We start from the raw sequence: 20783 nt of genomic DNA on the forward strand, positions 1-20783 counted from the left end.
GCCTGATGCGAGGCTCCATCCCAGGACCCTGGGATCATGACCTGAGCCTAGGTCAGAGGCTTAACCAACTGAGCCACCCAGGAACCCCATAATTTTGTCATTCTTATTTGAATAATCAGATAATGATATAAAGTCCTTTTTTTTTTCCACGTAACAAGAATCAGCTAACCAATACTATGGATAAGGATGTTAACACTCATCTAATTGGAAAACCAAGTAATCATTTCTCCAGGGTAACTTAACCAACAGACCTTAATAATTAAGGTTTTAAGAGATTAAAGAAACTTAAGAAACTAAAACTAATTATATTCACACTTAAAACTAGGTGACAATAGTCACAATTACATGAAATTTGCTACTTTTCTAAGTCTGAATATTTCCTTTCAACCAAAAATGTCACACATGCAACACATCATCCAGATAGCATGAAAGTAAACAAACATAGCATGAAAGTAAACAAAACAATGATTTCTGAGAAAAAAAAATAAATTTGTGTCCCAAAACTGAAATAACACATTTTCAGAGCTCTTAAATTTCATATCCGTGGGCAGCCCAGGTGGCTCAGAGGTTTAGCGCAGCCTAGAGCCCAGGGTGTGATCCTGGAGACCAGGGATCCAGTCCCACATCAGGCTCCCTGCATGGAGCCTGCTTTTCCATCTGCCTGTGTCTCCAATCCCTCTCTCTCTCTCTCTCTCTCTCTCTCTCATAAATAAAAAAAATAAAAATCTTTAAAAAAATTCATATCCTTAAAGTAAGTCAGTAAAACCTAAATCCATAGATGTACAGAAGATCTCTGCTTTCAAAATTATCATAATTTCTTAATCTACCAACTCATCAATTTTGCTGGAACGGAAGTAGACTTTAATTAGCCCTTCATTACTTGACTATCAGCAATAAAGATATTGAGTCATTATAGTATTCTTTGTTTTTCTTTTTCTTTCCTTTTCTCTTCTAGCCTAAATGGGATATAATTGACATATTAACATTGTTTAAGCTTAAAGTATACAACTTTTATTGTTACATATTGCACAATGATTTGACCACAGCTTTAACTAACAACCTCCACCCACATCACACACTTACTATTACTTTTTTGTGGTGAGAAAGATTTAACCCTTTTACTCCCTCTTCTGGCTTGGTGATCCTCACTGTCTCTCAATGTCCCTAGGTAAACTATCTTTTATCCTATACCATAACACAGGAAAGCCACCTGATTCTTATGGGTATGGACTATTTCCCAGCTGTCTGTATATCATATTAAATCCTGTCTAATTAAATAAAACCCAGGTGTAATATATGCCACAATAATATATGCTGATGTATATCATCATTAATTCTAGCCATATAAGAAATAATCTGGATTTTTAAAACATTTTGTTTAAACTTATTGAGGAGACATCCTTGAAGTAAAATTTTGAATTGAACTTCTAAAAATGAGTAATATGAAATAATATGAATATAAAAATGAGATTAGCATGTAGATAATCAATTTATGAAAATGTCTCATTGAGACAGATCCTTGCTTTTTGTTTATTATATATTTATATGAAGCATAGCAATGTATCAGAAGCTTTACTTAATAAAATTGAATATATGCTTTCAGATTATATTTATATTATAATGGAAATTGAGGACATTTTGTTCTGAGTATGGCTAAGATAATTTTTATACACAGAAGTACATACTCGGCCAAAAAGAGAAAGGTACTGTACCTTCAGATAACATAGGTAAATTGATGCATTATACAAACTCTGCACATCATTTATACATGTCCAAATGTAATAGCATAAAATGCATCATCATAAATCATTTCCTTTCATTATTTAAAGTATAGTAAGGTCACCTCCAAGTTAAGACAATATTAGCCATTTTATTCATTATGGGATGAAAAATAAAACAAGTTATCTTTTTTAGGACTGCAAGTACATTTGCCTTTGAATTTTGTTTCTTCTCCCTCTCTTTTATGATATTTGATGTTGGTTTTACCAGGGAAACAAAGCCCATGATAATGTGAAACATAAATTTCCTGAGCTAAATGGAGTCCATTAAGTGAAACACTGAATGCAAAGCTGTTAGATAAGGAATGGCAGGTTACCATAAATTAAGCAATAGCCGTTCAGGAGAGTGTGACAGTAGAATTTTAAAAATCTCAGTGACTCATTTATCAACTACTAAGAATATATCCTGTTTACAAAGATAAAATGTTAAATAAAGAATGTGAAAAAAAAAACTCTTCATAAAATCATTCTTCCTATTTTTGACAATCCATAAGAATACACTATAATGAGATGGCTGTTAAGTCCATACTGCCTGCTGACAGTATGACTGTACAAGGCCCAGGGAGTATGAATTTTTTAAATTTATTTTACATGATTTTAATCTATTTATTAATCATTTTGAAGGCCTTGGGTTTGTGAGAAGCCAAGGAGATTTTTTGTGTGCTAATATTGAAAAAGAGAGTCTAATTCTCACTTATTGGTGACAAAAAAGGGATATATGGAGATGATAAATAGGCAGAAAGATAGATAACCACTTCATACTTTCTTTTATACCAAACATGGCATTTGTATGTACCCTGAAAAGTATGTGCAATGAGAATATGAAGGGAGTGAAAACATACATTTAAAGATACTCATGAGTGACAATGGAAGGGAAATTCCTACACCACTAATGACGTTGATATTAGTGATTAACTTCCCCACGAGATGTGTTTGCTTCTCCAAACAAAATTAACCCTCAAAAAGGAAAGGAATTATAGGAATTATAGGATTGGACAAGGGGCTAAATAAAGACTACTCATAAATGCTCTTTTCAAAATTCCTATTACAACTGATAACTAGTCCCTTTTCCTATGTGAAGGATTGTAAACTCCTAATAGCTAGAGCTGTTGTTTCCATTATTTGACAATTATGGTCAAAAGCACTTCACCAGTACCCTAATCTATTTTGCTCACTAGTTTTGGCACTTGACATCTATTTAATGAGCATAAGCTCATTGGCAAAATTAATATTTTAGGTAACTTTATAAAGAAAGAGATTTATCATAGTTTTTATCTCACACAAATAGGACATGACATGACTGTAAGTTAGTAGCTATAATCATTTCATATCATTAGCTGATAAACTCGCCAATGGATCTCTAGTTAGGTAACAAATAACTTAAACTATACTTCAATTTCATATTCATCAGAACTTTTTCTTACTGTATGTAGACTTCTACCAAATTAGAAAGTATTAACAGCTGTAACTCACTGGATTTGATATTTCATAATTTTATCAGAGAATTTCAAAAAGAATGGACTCAGATAAGTGAAAGAGAATTCTCACAGAAATATCCATTGCTTGGAAAAGTGCATATCACACCAAAATCCAGAAAGTCAACTGTTTTAACCCAGGACAAAATGTCATGGGACTGTAACATATATTTTTAAATAATTATTACTGTTCTGTATTATCTTAACTGATTCCCCCAGACAGAAGACCCTGAGAGAAGGATTAAGCACATGTCATGACTATGGGGTGCAGAGAAACAATGAAAAAGGTAAGATAGTCAGTGATAAAGAAAGTACAGGCCAACAAGGGGAGCATTAAAACCGCTATTGCAGTGAGTGACTAAAGCTTAAAGTCTCAGAGAAAAATCTTGGAAATGGTATAAAATGCATGCTTCAAAATTATATAGGGGCAAGGGAACTGGAGTAAGTACAACTTTAGATTTATCAGCCAATAATAATTTTTTTTCAGTTTTAAAATGTTTTATTTCACAGGTTGCAAAAATATGTTTATATGTACAAGACACAAAGTAAATAGAAAGGCAGCTCTCAATCACAAATGGATGAGGCAGTAGTCATTCAAACTCTACTGTGGAAGCCTATTTAAGGCACACACCTCATAAATAATTTTAACTATGCAGTCCAAGTTCTGGGGTTTATATCAGATCTGCAAAATAGGACACTGTGGTCAAATTTTAAGATTGGTAAAGTCAATTTGAAGCTACTCATATACAGAGTACAGGTTTCACTATTACAAAGAGAAGATGTTAACTAACAAAATAATAGACCTCAAAGATCTCTTTGTCCCCATGCTCATACATTTGTAATATAATTTTCTGTTTTGTAGCTACTCCTCAAATTCTAGTCATTATGCATTGAGTTCCCTATGCATCTCACCTATATCCTTTATCTCAGCCTTCTCATACTTTCCCATTCTGTTCTTTCTGGAAATAACCAGCACAACAACTCCAGCAGTAACTGCTAGTGTCACAACCACAATGACAGTGATAACACCAACTTATAGACCCTGCATTGAAAATTCAGGTGGTTTTTCATCAACATAGTAAATTGCAGTTCGACCAGGATCCAGATCCAATTGTTCCCCATCTACTCTCAGGTCCATTTTACTGGAATGGAACAAGGATTCATCTTTAACAGCTTTTTCAAAATAATAAGCCACGTCAGCTATGTCTACATAGAGTTGCCTCCAAAGAAACGTTAAATTCTAGCCAATTCTAACCAGGTGTGCTGATGGACAAAGCATAATCTGGTAACCCAGGGTGACATTCTGACCCTGATGTAAATGTTGACCACCAGAAGTCAAGCTGACAGACACCAAAATGTAAGCAAATCTTATAGTGCATTGGAGGAACACTGAGAGTGTTTACTGTATTTCTCCTTGCCTGAAGAATTCACATTACACATCAACATGACAATGTGTTTACTATAAGCATCTATAAAGTTCTTCTTACCTACAGATTTTTTGTAACCGTTTTCAAATTAGTTTTATATTTCAATCATTAACTTGGAAAACACTGATCAACCTCTGTAATTTAGAGATAAATTACACAAAGCAATGTTACACACAAATGGAGTCCAAGGAAATGACCTGAAAATACATTAACAAAACATATTTCATTGTATTAACTGATTTTTATTTTCCATTTTAGTATGTTTACTGAGATTCTAATTTCTTTTTTTTAAGATTTTATTTATTTATTCATGAGAGATACACAGAGAGAGAGGCAGAGACACAGCCAGAGAGAGAAGCAGGCTCCATGCAGGAAGCCCGATGCAGGACTCGATCCGGGGACTCCAGGATCATGACCTAAACCAAAGGCAGACGCTTAACCACAGAGCCACCCGGGCGTCCCCTGAGCATCTAATTTCTTGTGCCACTGATGAAAAGTATACAAGAGTTCTATATTATTTTTGGCCACTTCTTTGGAAGTTTAAATTTAAATAGTTATTTTTTTTAATGTTTAAGGAGATTGTTTTGAGATGTGGAATGGCAAAAGTAATAAATATATAGAGTTAATGCTACATAATTGATTATCATAATCATATTTCATATATGTCACATGGATATGCCATTACTTAACTCTCTTTTAAGTTGATAAATGTTTGACACGGACAGACTTTTCAGGAAACACAACTATTTGTGTAAGCTTCAATGTGAAAAACACTACTCTATCAAATACAGTACACAAAGCAGGCTGTGAGGCATCTTTAAGGTGAAATTGTAGCAGAAGAAATGAGATACTCTGTATTTGCTACTTTTCCAGAACTTAAAACAAACAAAAATCTTGACAAACCAAAGAGTAGATATGAACTATTTATAACAGCTGTTATTAATTACTTTCTTCCCTAATGACTGAAAAAGCAGAGGTGATAGTTAAATGGCAGAAATGTCATAATTCATGCAGATGGAATTATATCCTCACAGAACTACTTGTTAGTAAGTAGAAATTAATCTATCATTAAGAGGACAGTACAAAATTTTATTTGTATAGAACCTTTAGGTTGGAAGAACCTCTTTTGGCTGGGGCTGGTGTACTGTTGTCCCTAAATCTCATTCACTGTTGATTCCAGGATGCCATGGCCCAACTTCTCTCTCACCATTGGACTCTCATGGAGCATTCAAGGGAACAAACCAAAACATTCTGGGTTTTTACCTACAAGGCTTACAAATGTCTCAGCTAAAAATCTCTCTCTTGTCATGCATTCCTGCATATATAAGAATGGCTAAAGCTTTTAATATGAAACACCAAAAAATTAAAAAAGAAAGAAAGAAAGAAAGAAAGAAAGAAAGAAAGAAAGAAAGAAAGAAAGAAAAACTAAAATAACACTGTTAACTTCAAAATATAACAAAGCTCCTTCATGACATTAAAGTGATCTCTAAAACATTTTCCCTTGTGAATCACCATAGGATGAAAGAGACATCATATAGATATGTGTGAGAATGAAATGTCATGGTAGGTGCCCTATAATTTATATATTGCTTGAAAACTTAAGGACACCTGATTAAATCTATTTATATAATTTACAATATAATAAATAAAATGAGATTACCTAACTTTTCCTTATTTAATATAGACATGTCAATGTGTTTATATGCTGAATTATATGATCAAGCTCTTGCAAGCTATGTCTTTGACTAGTGCTCTTATTTTTATTCTGTCATAATACATTTTCTAAATAAGGCATTATGTTTATAGTAGTTGAATATATGAGTCAATAAATAGCTCTTGAAGGAGACAGAATGCCAAAACAAAGCAGATATGTTTGATAACCACCAAACCATCTGTTTGTAGTACATATCAATATGATGGACATTATTACCACCAGCCTAAATTTTCACACAACAAAGGAATCCACAGTTCAATGTAGTCTCTGCAGAAGTTCTACTCTTTTTAATCAGTTTGATATTTTGTCAATGAACAAGTAAAGCATATTACCGAAAAGCTCAATATAAAACTATTTCCTATTGCAAATCGGGACTAGGGAATCAATTATGTAATATCTAATGTTAGAAAACTTTCCTTATTTTAATAAGTGTATCTGTTACATTAGGTAGCTTTCCTTTTGATTTCTTTTGTCATATTTCAAAATTTCACTTGTGAACATTTGAGTGACAATTTATGCCTTAAAAACAGGTTAGTATTTTTATTGTCATTAGTCACCAAATGTACAGAAGCCACTACACAGTATATACTGAGAAACCAAATTGTTTGTTAGCCTACTGAGGGATCTCAATAGTAAACATGAATTATGTAAGAAAGAAACTATCTGAAGCATATATAGCCACAGACAATAAAGGGCAGTTTCATCTATTAGAGTCTTAAACTTTCACAGAAAATCAGTGTTCAATCTCAATTTTTTTCTTTTTTTTCTTTTAAAGATTTTATTTATTTATTCATGACACAGAGAGACACAGAGAGAGAGAGGCAGAGACACAGGCAGAGGGAGAAGCAGGCTACATGCAGGGAGCCTGACGTGGGACTTGATCCCGGGTCTCCAGGATCACACCTCGGGCCGAAGGCAGGCTCCCAACTGCTAAGCCACCCAGGGATCCCCCTCAACTTTTTCTTTTAAAGAACTAACATTCCAGTTTAGAGACAGAAATATACTCTATATGTTTCATTCTTTCTTTTATGGAACTATTTTTAAAGAAAATGTTTTTAAAAGCTAAAGGAAAATGAAAAGATGGAGTAGGACTTTCTCAGGTTAATACTATTACTAAGTGGTATTAAATAAGAATGTTTTGAACTATTTTATAATATTGCTCTTCTGTGTCCTGAGTGGAATATAAAATTTGTCTTTCATAAATCACTTCAATATAGAGAAAATGCAAATACACAAATAATGGTGCCACTTACTAATCATGTTCAAGTTACTCCTTTTAATCATATGAATTTCTGTATGTTTACCTGAAAAACAGAGATGTCAGTATTGACTTTGTCTCCATTACAGATGTATTTTAAACTTCAAGCAAAAGCACAACTATCAAAAATCTCTGAAGTTTAACCCAGCTTAAAAATGTAAGGAAGAAACTTAATTACAAATGTATTATGTGACAGAAATTCTGTTAAGATCCTTCTTATTACTTACTATTGGCTTGGCACTTTCTGTGTTATGTAAAGTACCATCTTGTTTCAGAGTATGGACTTTTGAATCAGATCAGAATCTCTTCAGTCTATTCATGACCAGCTGAGTCATCTTCAGCATTTATATATTATCTTAAAGCCATGGTTTCTTTATTTATACAATGAAGATAATGTTATCCATCTCATCGGTTTATAAGTAAAAGTAATCATTGTTATCATTTGTATGTATTAGGCCTTTGTCTTACAGCCTTGACATTTGGAATCACAGCCCTGTCTTATGGATAAATATAGGACAAAAACTAATTTGGAGGAGGCTGCGAGAAAGTAGGAGACCTAAAGCTAAATCCCAGGTGTGTCTGATGCCAAAGTTTCTGTGCAATTCATTAGATTTGGCCATGGAAACATTCTTTGAACAAAGTTTAAAGAGAAGCTAAATGTATTCCATTTTATGATGGAACAGCTCTGGTTGAAGGTGATGCTTCTGGGGTTTATAGAAAAGATACTCACACAGCTTCACTCTCTCTACCTCTGGCCCTTCCCTGCCACAGTGGCAGTTAGCAGGGCTCTGCAGAGCCCATGAGCCCAGTGGACCAGCCTGACAGCCATTCTATTTTATCACAGTGTTTTATAATGATGTGCAATGAATAGACCAAAGGGACCATACTATAGAAAGTTCCCTTAATGTATACAATTTTGAAAATTATTCCTATAATCTGAAAAAAAGAACTGCTACTAAAGCAGCATCAGAAATCCCACGAACCACAGTTGATCGAAACAAGAACATTATACCATTTGTGGGTACCCTCGAGCTTCTGTGCAGTGAAAAAGAGGCTGGAGAATTGAGCCATCTGTACATTAGCTCTATCCACTGTCTTTTTTGTCTCCTAAAATGAATTTGAGTCACTTCTGGAAGGAATGATAGATGTAGACGTTGTAGATGCAGATACATAGCTCGCATGATGCTTATCGCAGGTTAGTGATCATTATAAATACTGCTTCAGTAAGCTCATTTAGCAAAGTAGATTTAGCGGATGGACGGTAGAAACCAAAATGATAAGAAAATGAAATTCAGGACAAGCCTGTGAAAATGAGGACAATGAGCACAGACTTTACTGGCTGAGAGTCTGGCTCTAGCAGTAAGGAGAAGCCTCTGAAGGAGAAATAGTTACATGGTTTTTCTTTCCTTTTCCTCTTAATGTAACACATTGGGGTCTGGGTTTTTGAGACTAAGAATCAAACATGAGTGATAAAGTAGCTCCCTAGAAGACACAGGAACAGCTAAGATAAAATAAAGTCAGGTGGATGGCTTAGATTTCACTAGTGGAGGGGCAAATACTCCTCCATCTTAGGGAAAGCAGGAAATATCCATGAGATGAGTGTAGATAAATTTATAATGAGAGATGTTAGGAAATGCAGGAAGCTCACATCTATTTGTTTTTATATTAAATTTTGAAGTAAGAAACAAGATCATTGGGCACCTGGGTGGCTCTGTGGTTGAGCATCTGCCTTTGGCTCAGGTCGTGATGCCAGGGTCCTGGGATCGAGTCCAGCATCAGGCTCCCCGTGTGGAGCCTGCTTCTCCCTCTGCCTAAGTCTCTGCCTCTCTCTCTGTGTGTGTCTCTCATCAATAAATAAATAAGATAAAAAAGAAAGAAAAACAAACAAACAAACAAACAAACAAACAAGATCTGCCATGGATAATGGGGGAGAGGGGTGTTTAAAGGTAAAGGGGACCTTAGGAGCTCAGTGAAACTTTTTAATAGCCACCAAAGGGAATATTGAAGGTGCTGACTATTGACCTATAATAGAATTGCCAAAAAAGTATTGAACTGGCAGCTGATAATGGGAACCATGAATTTCTAATGGCTCTTAGCAATTTTTGGTTGTGATTTTTCTTCAGTAGCACTCAGGAGTGTGGGTACAGAAACAGAGAACATCAGATGGTAACTAGACTTAACTGTGGTGATTATTTCACAATACATACAAACATTGAATCAATATGTTGTACACCTGAAACTGGTGTTATATGTCAATTATACCTCAAATATAAAATAAATTCAGAGAAAGTGTACAAACTTATTCTTCCAGTGATCTTTTTCTAAAATGCCCCCCCCCCAAAAAAAAAAAACAGGTGGAACAGATTTTTTAAAAAAGATTTGTGAAATAAAGATGATTCTAGGAAGTTTTTGCACCCTGGGTTTAGCACAGTATTTTCTCAGTGAACAGAAGAAATATCCATTTCATAGTGCGTGTAGTAAACTATTTAAATGACGTATAATGAAGATATTTGTAACAGGCCACTGGCAAACTGCATTCAGCACAGTTGTCTTCCATTGAATGGAAGACATTCCATAATTCACATAGTGAAGTATTTAACAAGACTTGTAATAAAGATATTTTTACAGGCTTAAAAAAACAAACAGAGAATGTGATTATGAGATTAATTTATTACTAGCCTTGGGCTACATGGCTCCAGGAAAAGGCAAAGTGAACAGAGCAGTTGAACCTACAAGGAAGAAAGGATGTAAACACTGAAGAATCTTAGTTAAAGAAGGCTTAAAAATGAGGAAAGAACTAATTTCAAGAATTGATGAAGAATAATAGAATAATAATGATGATATGAATAGTATAATTAATGTGAATAGCTAAGAATTAATTTGTAATCTTTGTGTGCCAGAAACTGTTCTTATTGTTCTTATTTAATCATAAAGCTGGTGTCATTATTAACTCATTTTACAAATGAAATAACTCAAACACAAAGAATTAAGTAAGCAGCCCAAGAACACTCAAATAACAAGTGGTTAAAACAAGCTAAAAAGACTGAATGTCAAAATGCCTTTGGAAATATGGTGAACTAGGAATCCATGAGTAAGAGGATGAAAAAATATGATGCCAATTACCAGGTATAGCGTTAGAGTTTAAGATTTCAAAATTAGAGCATTTCAATGAACAAGATACATGTATGACCAAGTGATTGTGTTGGTAAAATAGAAAATGTTAATACATTAGAGGCTTAATAATTACTATCTGGAATCCTAAAATTACAAAATAATTTGCAGTAACTGCTAGGAAAATGATTGTTTTTAAAAATCTCTCTCTTAAAAAATTTTAAAAAAATAATAATAATTAAAAAAAATAAAAATCTCTCTCTTTTCCCTCATCTCTCAGTTCAAGCCAGATATTTGGGAGTTTTTTCCCTTTCATTTGTTTGACTTTCTAATAGAGCTCTTTATAAAAAACGTTATGAGAAGAACATTATCTGCATTTATCTTCACTGTAAGGAATGTGTGTGGAGCATTACTACTTAGGTCTTATAAGAACAAAGTTCACAGTGGGAATGTCAAGAAATTGTGAGGGATAGGTGGAAGAAGGTATGTTCATATGAGCTAAAGCTTGGAATTTATATGCAAAAAGATGATAAGTCACATATTAAAGTCTTCAAAATGTAGGTCAATGACCAGGAGGTAGACGTCAGTAGTCAAGTAGTACAATGAATGGTAAATAAGACAAAGGGTTGGAAGCAACGATGAGGTAGTCTGAGAACGCTATCTACATCCAAGAATTTACTACCCAGTGGCCACACACTGAGCAGCCCCAGGGAAGCAGTACCCACACAGAAACACCAGAATTTGGTCAAGGCAAGGAAGTAGAAAATATTTGGAAGAAAATATTCTTCCAAAAACTGAGGATATGAGGTAGTATGGTTTATTGTTTTTATTTTTTTTAAAAGTTTTTTTATTTATTTATGATAGTCACACAGAGAGAGAGAGAGAGAGAGAGAGGGGCGCAGAGACATAGGCAGAGGGAGAAGCAGGCTCCATGCACCGGGAGCCCGACGTGGGATTTGATCCCAGGTCTCCAGGATCGCGCTCTGGGCCAAAGGCAGGCGCTAAACCGCTGCGCCACCCAGGGATCCCGGTAGTATGGTTTAATGACTGGATATGATGTCTTCTGAGTACTCAGTGAAAGTGAAGATGGCATGTGAATAATGTGAAATAGAGCTGACTAAAAAAACATAATTGGAGAATCTCATCCAAATATAGATATAATGATCTGTGTATTTATATTATTTTTTCCCCAAGAGTGTTTCTTTCCCAGTGGGAGTGAGAAAGAAGGCAGACGGGGAAAAAAAAAAAAAAAAAGGTTTCACTTTTTGGAGGTGACCAAGCTTGACAGGAATGAAATATATAAAATTAACCATTCCAATGTTTGTATTTTTAATGATAAAATGTTCTTTTGATTAGAATCACTGGAGCCTCTGAGTATCGATTGGGTCACATCTAATTATTCCAAACACCCTCATGCTGTAGGAATGCCTGAAATGAAGTCAGGGCATCAGTTCTTAGGAGGTACTAACTACTGCCCTAGTGCAGTAACTAGAGATTTGAAAGATACCAAACATTGTACTGAAATCTGTGCGCTGGAACATTTTCCATGTATTCTTAAAAATGCCACATATACTGTGATTAATCATGACAGTAATGATCAAATCTGTACTACAGAATTGTTAGAATGAATTTAGTGATTTAGCTAGACTCAGTGAATGATGGAAAATTTTAGCCTGTCATATGTATAAGTGACAAAGTACAAATCATTTTGTTAAACAAAAACCAACAACAGTGTCATTACTATTATGTGCTTAACACCTGAGTTGCCCAGGCACAGGTTTCTTTTCATTAAATGTTTCCTTTCATTAAACAAAAATTATTATGTCATTGATATTTTCAAGGGCCACAATTAAGAATCAGATTTGGTTATACAACAAATGAATCCTTGGCCACCTATGTCTCATCCTGGCTATAAAGGGTTGGCATAATTATAGAGCACAGAGGCACTCCTGGCTTTTAATATTTATATGACTTGTCAGCTATGTGATGATCATAGGCTCCAAAACTTCCCTAAATTACACAAATAATATTAATATCTATTTCATAGTAGGTATTATAATAAAATGATAAATGTAAAATGTCTAACACAGCATCTGGTACATTGTGAGCTCACCAAAAATGTGCTATTTGATATCATTATTAATGCTATTATTCTAGTTTACTACAGGTCTGGCTACAAAAGCACCAGAAGACATGCGACAGGACTCCCTGTGAACTCAATTTGATTTTAGATATTGTTAGATGGATATGAATGCCCTGGTTGAAAAAAGTAATAAGGCCAGTATTTCAGAATACACTGAAAGAAAATTCTAGGAGCTGTTTGAATATGATATTATATTCTATCAGAATAATTTTTTTCTCTGCTAAAAATGCTGTGTAGGGCTCTTTGACTATGTAATTTTAAAAAGTGGAAAGGCTTTATCATTATTACTAAAAAATATAACGAAAATTGATCTTCTGTTTCTTCATACAGTATTCTACAATACAATAATGAAGGGTTAGAGTAAATTCCAATAAAGGCAAAATTAGGCCTAGAGAAAAGATTTTTCATGGTTGGTAATAGAATCATCATTATTAGAGGTTATAGAGTCAAATCATATGATACGGATTCAAAAGCAGCTGCTTAATTAATTACTCTACACAAGCCATGTAATTGCAACCTAAAGCAATTTCATAAAGGGTGAAATCGTTAAAACTGAATATTAATTATACTATAAAATATTAGTATATCAGGAATTCTAGATAGATTGCATAAGTTGCATAATGATGAGAGAAATGTGAAAATATTTATGTAAAGTATTATATCTATTTTTTCTTACTTGATGCTTAGAGGATGACAGAAATACTCCCTCTAGAGAAAGAATTATTCAGTTTCTTCTATTATCATCTCCTAGAATCCCACTTCCCATTAATACATTTAGCAGAAAAAAAATGACTTTTTAAAAAAATACTTATTATTTGAGAGAGAGAGTGCATGCAAGAGCAGGAGATCATGAGTGGGCGGGGGGGCAGAGAAAGATGGAGAGAGAATCCTCAAGCAGACTCCCCGCTGAGCATGGAGCCCCATATGGAGCCCCATCCCAGGATCCTGAGATCATGACCTGATCCAAAACCAACAGTCAGATGCTTAACCAACTAAGCCACCCAGTTGTCCCAAAACAGAATGACTCTTGAAGGTATTACCAAATAAATGTATAAAAAAGAGTAATAGCGATTTGAAAGAGAGATTGACAGAGAAAGTAAAATGGGAGAATGCAAGCTCTCTAGATCCAGAACATCAATTTTAGGTAATCCCCTTTCATGGAGTCCTTCAAAAATATATATATTTTAAATTCTATTCCTATGTTCCAATATTTTTCTAGTTATGAGTTATAGAATAATAAATGAAACAGAGTTCTTGATTTCGTGAAGCTTCCTTTCTAGTGTGAAAGACTAAAAATAAATCAACGCATAAAAATATATCAAAAGATGATTTTAGTATCTGATAATCCCCAGTATCAAATAGAAAGCTAGAGACAGGGCTACATAGACACGTAAAAATAACCTTCATTTGAGGATGAAACATCCTTCAAATATGACACTTATGGTTCAGAAAATAATGCAACACATATCAGATGACAGACACTTTAGATTTATGTCATTTGCCTCATTTATGATAAGGCATTCAATTTGTATAGAAACCTTCTGTAAATTAAGAGTAGTTTCTCAAAAGAAAAAAAAGTTATTTACTAATATATAAATGTGTGTCCTAAATCCTACAGGTTCCTCCTGTATTTGTCCTTCAAAAAAAAAATATACTATGGAACCCATATAGCTTCCCGACCTGATTGGATATTCTTGCTTAAGAGTCAAAGACAGGAATTTTTTTTTTTAAGATTTTGTCTATTAATTCCTGAGAGACAAAGAGAGAGGCAGAGACATAGGGCAGAGGGAGAAGCAGGCTCCCTGAAGGAAGCCCTATGTGGGACTCGATTCCAGAACCCCTGGGATCATGACCTGAGCCAAAGGCAGATGCTCAACCACTGAGCCACCCAAAGACCAGAATTGCAAATGCAACCTGAACAGCATGTAAAGCCTTCTTGAAAGGGCCTAACTGCAAACAGGCAGACTTTGAGGTCAGTTAGTAAAAATGTCCCAGAAATACACACAAACATGTTATATTTTGCATCCAAACTCCACAGGGAACCTACCAAAATCCACCAAAAAGGCATACTTCTCTGATTGCTAGTAGATATCAAGAAAATTGACTTGTTTTTCACATGATATTTATTACTGCATTTAAAGAGCCTCAGATTTGCTCTTCAGAGCTTGACAACATATCCCCAAAGTCTCCCAGATTTTAATCTCTTATCCTATCAATATATCTGAGGGGCATGATACTTCGAGTAGGACAAAACAATCATCTTACCTGCAGACTAAACGGAAGCATGAAATCAGAGAGCTTGATAAACCTCCTAAATGAGAGAGAGAGAAAGCATATTCCTGTGCTGCCCAGAGCAGGCAAGTACCTATTTTTGATATTCTGTATTTTTAAATAAACAAACAAACATCTTCCAGGCAAATTTTCTTTTCCTTCCCCCTTTGTTTGGAAGGGAAAAGTTGTTCTTCTGCTTGTGGGGAAAATTCTTTGTCTTTCTTCCAATTCTGAATGATAACATTGCTGAGTAAAATGTTTTTGGCCAGAAGTTTTTTGCTTGTTTCTCGTCTGTTTTTCTTTCAGCACTTTGAATGTACTCTGCTATGTGTTCTGCTACTCCCTTTCAGAGAACAAAGTTTCTACTAAAAAATCTGCTGATAGTCTTATGGGAGAGTTCTCATCTACCTAACAAGCTGGTTGCTTGTTTTTCTTTTTTAAAGATTTTATTTGTTTATTCATGAGAGACACAGAGAGAGGCAGAGACACAGGCAGAGGGAGAAGGAGGCTCCCTGTTGGGAGCCTGATGTGGGACTCGATCCCAGGACTCGGGATCATGCCCTGATCCAAAGGTAGATGCTCAACTGCTGAGTCACCCAGGTGTCCCCAGGCAATTTTTTCTTGCTGCTTTTAAGATTCTCTCCTTGTCTTTAACTTTTGACATTTTAATTATAACGGTCTTGGTGTGAGGTTCATTAGGTTCATCATATTTGGAACTCTCTGGGCTTCCTGGATCTGGATATATGTTTCCTTCCCTAGGTTAGCAGGTTTTAGCCATTGTTTCTTCAAATAATATTTCTCCCCTTTTCTCTCTCTCTTGTCTGGGAGGCCTGTCATGTGAATGTTAGTCCATCTGATGTTTTCCCTAAAGTCCCTTAAGCTATCTTCATTTTTTTAATTCTTTTTTTCTTTCTGCTGCTTTGATTGGGTGAGTTCCACAGCTTCACCATCAACTTCACTGATCCTTTCTCCTTCACCTAATCTGATAATGAATTATTGTCATGAATTTTTCAGTTCAATTATTCCATTCTTCACTCCATGATTTATATTTGGTACTTTATGTTTTCTATCTCTTCTTTCTAGTTCTCACTGTGTTAATCCATTCTTCTCTCCAGTTCAGTAAGCATATTTTTGACCTTTACTTTGAACTCTCCATTAACTAAGCTTTTATTCCTGGATTTTTATCTTGCTCTTTTTTGGAACATATTCCTGGATTTCTTCATTTGTTTGACTGTCTCTGCTGGTTTATTTTTTTTTTTTTAAGATTTATTTAATTATTTTATATATAGAGAGAGCTTGTGAGCAAGCATGAGGAGGTGGGAGGGGCAGAGGCTGAGGCAGACACAGAACCCAGAAACTTAAGCAGACTCTGTGCTGAACGTGGAGCCTGACTTGGGGCTCGATCTCATGACCCTGAGATCATGACCTGAGCTGACATCAAGAGTCAGATGTTTAATTGACTGTGCCCCTAAGTTTTTTTTATAAGAGATGAAAAAAACACCTCTCTCAGTCTTGAGGGAGTGGCTTCTTTTAGAAGATAAGCATTTTTTTAAGACTCTGTCCCAGTTCTTTATTATCTCTCAAAACTCTATTCATGTCCCAGCAGCCTATTATTTTTTTCATATTTTCATATTTTTCATAGCTCTCAATAGTTGAGGATGTGCCAAGACCTATCAGGGTCTCTATGGGGAGGATCCCAATACTTAGGATCAAGCTGATTGGAAGCCAGACCCTTAGGCAGAAGCTTTCCAAAGTATGCAAAATATAGAATCCTGTGGGACCTGAAGCATAAACTCTGCTGGCCACCAGAACCAGATGATCTGGTGATGTCCCCTGTTGGGCAGTTGCAAAAATTGGGGCCCCAGACAACTGTATAAGCTCTTCTCTGGGAGATACTGGTGAGCTGGAGTAAAGCAGAGAGATCACCAAGATGTCATCTACAGCCTATGTTCCTTGAGGAGCATATGTTCCTCCATACGCCACTAGATGTGTGTCAAATCTGAAGCCAACCCCCCTCAAGCCGAAGCACTAGGAAAAGCAAAGAATCTTTTACTCATGAGGAGATGGGCCTCAGTCTGTTGTCTCTTCAGTGCCATTGGGGTACAAGCCCACCAACAATTGTCTCCAACTGCCACAGTCCTGGGGAACCCAGGAATTGAGGCCCTTTATGTCACCAGAGCCAGAAGATCAAAGGGCATCCCCTGAGGAGCAGCTGCAAAAATCAGAGCACCAGATGAAAAATCCAGGACACCAGACACATATAGAGTTCCCCTCTAGGAAAGACTAGTGCTCTGTAATGCAGCAGAGGAGAGGTGAAGATACTATCTGCCCTTGAAGTCTCAGGAAAGGATTACAGTCAGCCCCTCAAAGTGTATTTAATTAGCAATTTGTACTTCAGGCTGCAACCATGATGATTATCTGATAGGTTCCCTTCACAGAAAGCTCCTGGGTCAGTTGGCTTTTGCTGTGCCCTAGGGTAATATCTGTTTAATAAATCTTTCTTTTGTGGGACACAAAGGTATAAGCTCCTCTGGCCAACAAAGGCAATGTAGAGGTGTCCTTGGCAGCAGCCACAAAAGTTGGGGTGCCAGATAGGGGTATGAGCTCCTTTCTGAGTGATACCAATTATTACAGTCTGATGGCACCATGAACACAAGCTCGTCTAGCCTCCAACACCAACCAGTCAAAAGGTGTCCCCTGGACAGCAGCACCTTCTAGGGCACAAGATGAGCTCACTTCTAAGAGATACTAGTGCTCTGAAGCACACAAAAGCAGAGCACAAATAAGCCAACCATCAGAAAGAGAAATCAAGTAAACAATCCCATTTATAATTGCATCAAAAATAATAAAATACTTAGGAATTAATTTAACCAAGGAGATAAAAGACTTGGACTCTAAAAGCTGTAAGGTACTGATTAAAGTAATTGAAAATGATACAAATAAATGGAAACATATTCTGTGCTTAAAAGAATCGATATTATTAAAATGTCATATTGCCCAAAGCAATGTACAGATTCACTGCAATCCCTATCAAAAATGGGCATTTTTTACATAAATTACAAATTACAAAATTTGTGTGGAACCACAAAAGACCCCAAATAGCCAAAGCAATCATGAGGAAAAAAAGAACAAAGCTAGAGGCATCATGCTCCCTGATTTCAAACTACACTACAAAGACATAGTAATTAAAACAGTATGATATTGGCTTTTAAAAAAGACATAGATCAACAGAACAAAGTAAATAGCCCAGAAATAAACCTGCAATTAATGGTCAATTAATTTGTGACAAAAAAGCCAACAATATACAATGGGAAAAATCATCTCTTTAATAAATGGTGTTGGCAAAACTGGATATCTACATGCAAAAGAATGAAACTCAATCATGATCTCTATACCATACACAAAAGTTAACTCAGGATGGATTAAAAACAAATATAAGACCTGAAACCATAAAACTCCTAAAAGAAACATACATTATATACTCTCATTCATTTGGGGAATATAAAAAATAGTGAAAGGGAATAAAGGGGAAAGGAGAAAAAATGAGTGGGAAATATCAGAAAGGGAGACAGAACATGAAAGACTCCTAACTCTGGGAAACAAACCGGGGGTGGTGGAAGGGGAGGTGGGCGGGGGCTGGGGGAGACTGGGTGACGGGCACTGAGGGGTGCACTTGACGGGATGAGCACTGGGTGTTATTCTATATGTTGACAAATTGAACACCAATAAAAAATAGATTTATTAAAAATTAATAAATAAAACTGTCTTAATTGTTTAAAAAATAAATAAATAAATAAATAAATAAAAGAAACATAGGTGGTAAGCTCCTTGACACAGGTCTTGGTGCTTATTTTTTAAATCTGACACCAAAGCAAAAAGCAACAAATGTGAAAATAAACAAATGGGACTACATCAAACTAAAAAGCTTCTGCACAACAAAGGAAACCATCAACAAATTGAAAGGCAATCTACTGAATGGAAGAAAGTATCTGCAAATCATATCTAATAAGAGGCTAATATCCAAAACATAGAAAGAACTCAAGTACAACATCCAAGTCAATAGTAAAAAATAACCCCAAATAATCCCATTAAATAATTTGCAGATCTGAACAGACATTTTTCCAAAGACAATATACAGATGGCCAACAGGTGCATGAAAAGATGCTCAACATCAATAATCATCAGAGAAATGCAAATCAAAGCCACAATGAGATATCATCTCACACTTATTAGAATAGCTGTTATCAAAAAGACAAGAAACGAGTGTTGGCAAGGATATGGAGAAAAGAGAACCACTGTGCACTGCCGGTGGCAACGTAAATTGGTGCAGCCACTATGGAAAACAGTATGGAGGCTCCTCAAACTATTAAAAATAGAATTAGCATATGACCCAGCAATTTCACTTCTGAGCATTTATTAAAGAAGAAAAAAACGCGAGCTCAACAAGATATATGTTCCTCCATGTTCACTCTAGCATTATCGTAGCCAAGATATGGAAACAGCCTAAGTGTCTACCAATGGATAAATGGATAAAGAAACTATGGTGTACACATATTCAAGGGATACCATTCAGGTGTAAAGAAGGAAGCTTCATCATTTGAGGGCATCAGACTAAATGAAATAAATCAGACAGAGAAAGACAAACACCATATAATCTCTCTTTTGTACGTGGAACCTAAGAAAATTGAAACTGAAACTAACAAGCTCATAGATACAGAGAACAGATTGATGGTTGTTAGGGGTGAGGGGTGGGAAAGGTGGTAGTAAGGAAAAAGTTAATAAATAAATAGCTATATAGCTGGTGCCATGTGCTGTTGATTAATTATAAAGAAAACTCATCTCAAACAGCAGCGGTAATCACTAACTAAACAACATGAAGCCTATATTGGGAATAAGACAAGCTTCCCTTAGACCTTTTATCTCCAATATCAGGTTAAGCACAAGGATTAAGATACCCCTTTCACAGACACTGCTGCCTCCGTTATCATATATCCAGAGAGAGTAATAGTAATAGTAATCATCTATGTACAATACCTCCAGCTTCGCCACCGGGATCTGCTCTGAATCTACTGAGACTAATTTAAATAACCCCTTTAATCTGTTCATGTTAATATCAGAGAAATGCCCAGAATTCTAAGTCATTTCTCATCTTCTGCTCACTAATGTCCATAGGCCCTGTAAATTCCTACTGAGCCTCTTATCTACAATTCCTGAAATCCTTGCACCCCCTCTTCAATTTCTTAAACACTTAAAGTAGACTTCTCTTGAGCCCCATCATTTTGCCTTTACCCTTTAACTTCTAGAGCACTGAAAATTAAAGCTACATCATCATCATCATCATCATCACCATCATCACCAAACTCTTTTATAAATATTCCCTGTACTTTCTTGCTATAAAGGGAACCTAATTCTTCCCTGAGGACTCTGATTGCTCTGCAGGAGTAACTGTATTTCTCTCACTACTCTCAGGCCTCCACATGTCAGCAGGAATTGTGTCCTCCTTAATTCTCACTGCTGTTTCCATAGAATTCTCCCTCCTTTATCCCTAAATTCCCCAGTTTTAAATCTCATGCCACCACACTAGAACATCAGATTACTGCTTCATA

At 35.6% G+C, this 20783-nt stretch overlaps 2 long non-coding RNA genes across 2 annotated transcripts in view; one reads left to right on the forward strand and one right to left on the reverse strand.

Annotated features, from left to right (window-relative positions):
• Window positions 1-20783, reverse strand: part of LOC111098184 — a 358173-nt gene that overhangs the window by 143393 nt on the left and 193997 nt on the right. The gene's annotated exons all lie outside the window — the stretch shown is intronic.
• The window catches only part of LOC119876852, a 49880-nt gene continuing 32561 nt past the window's right edge, over window positions 3465-20783 (forward strand). The window contains exons 1-2 of the long non-coding RNA XR_005367478.1: window positions 3465-3540; window positions 7742-7809. This is a non-coding gene — a long non-coding RNA (uncharacterized LOC119876852). The remainder of the gene's footprint in view (window positions 3541-7741; window positions 7810-20783) is intronic.

The sequence above is a fragment of the Canis lupus genome, chromosome 12 (assembly GCF_011100685.1).
Source record: "Canis lupus familiaris isolate Mischka breed German Shepherd chromosome 12, alternate assembly UU_Cfam_GSD_1.0, whole genome shotgun sequence".
Taxonomy (NCBI): Eukaryota; Metazoa; Chordata; class Mammalia; order Carnivora; family Canidae; genus Canis; species Canis lupus.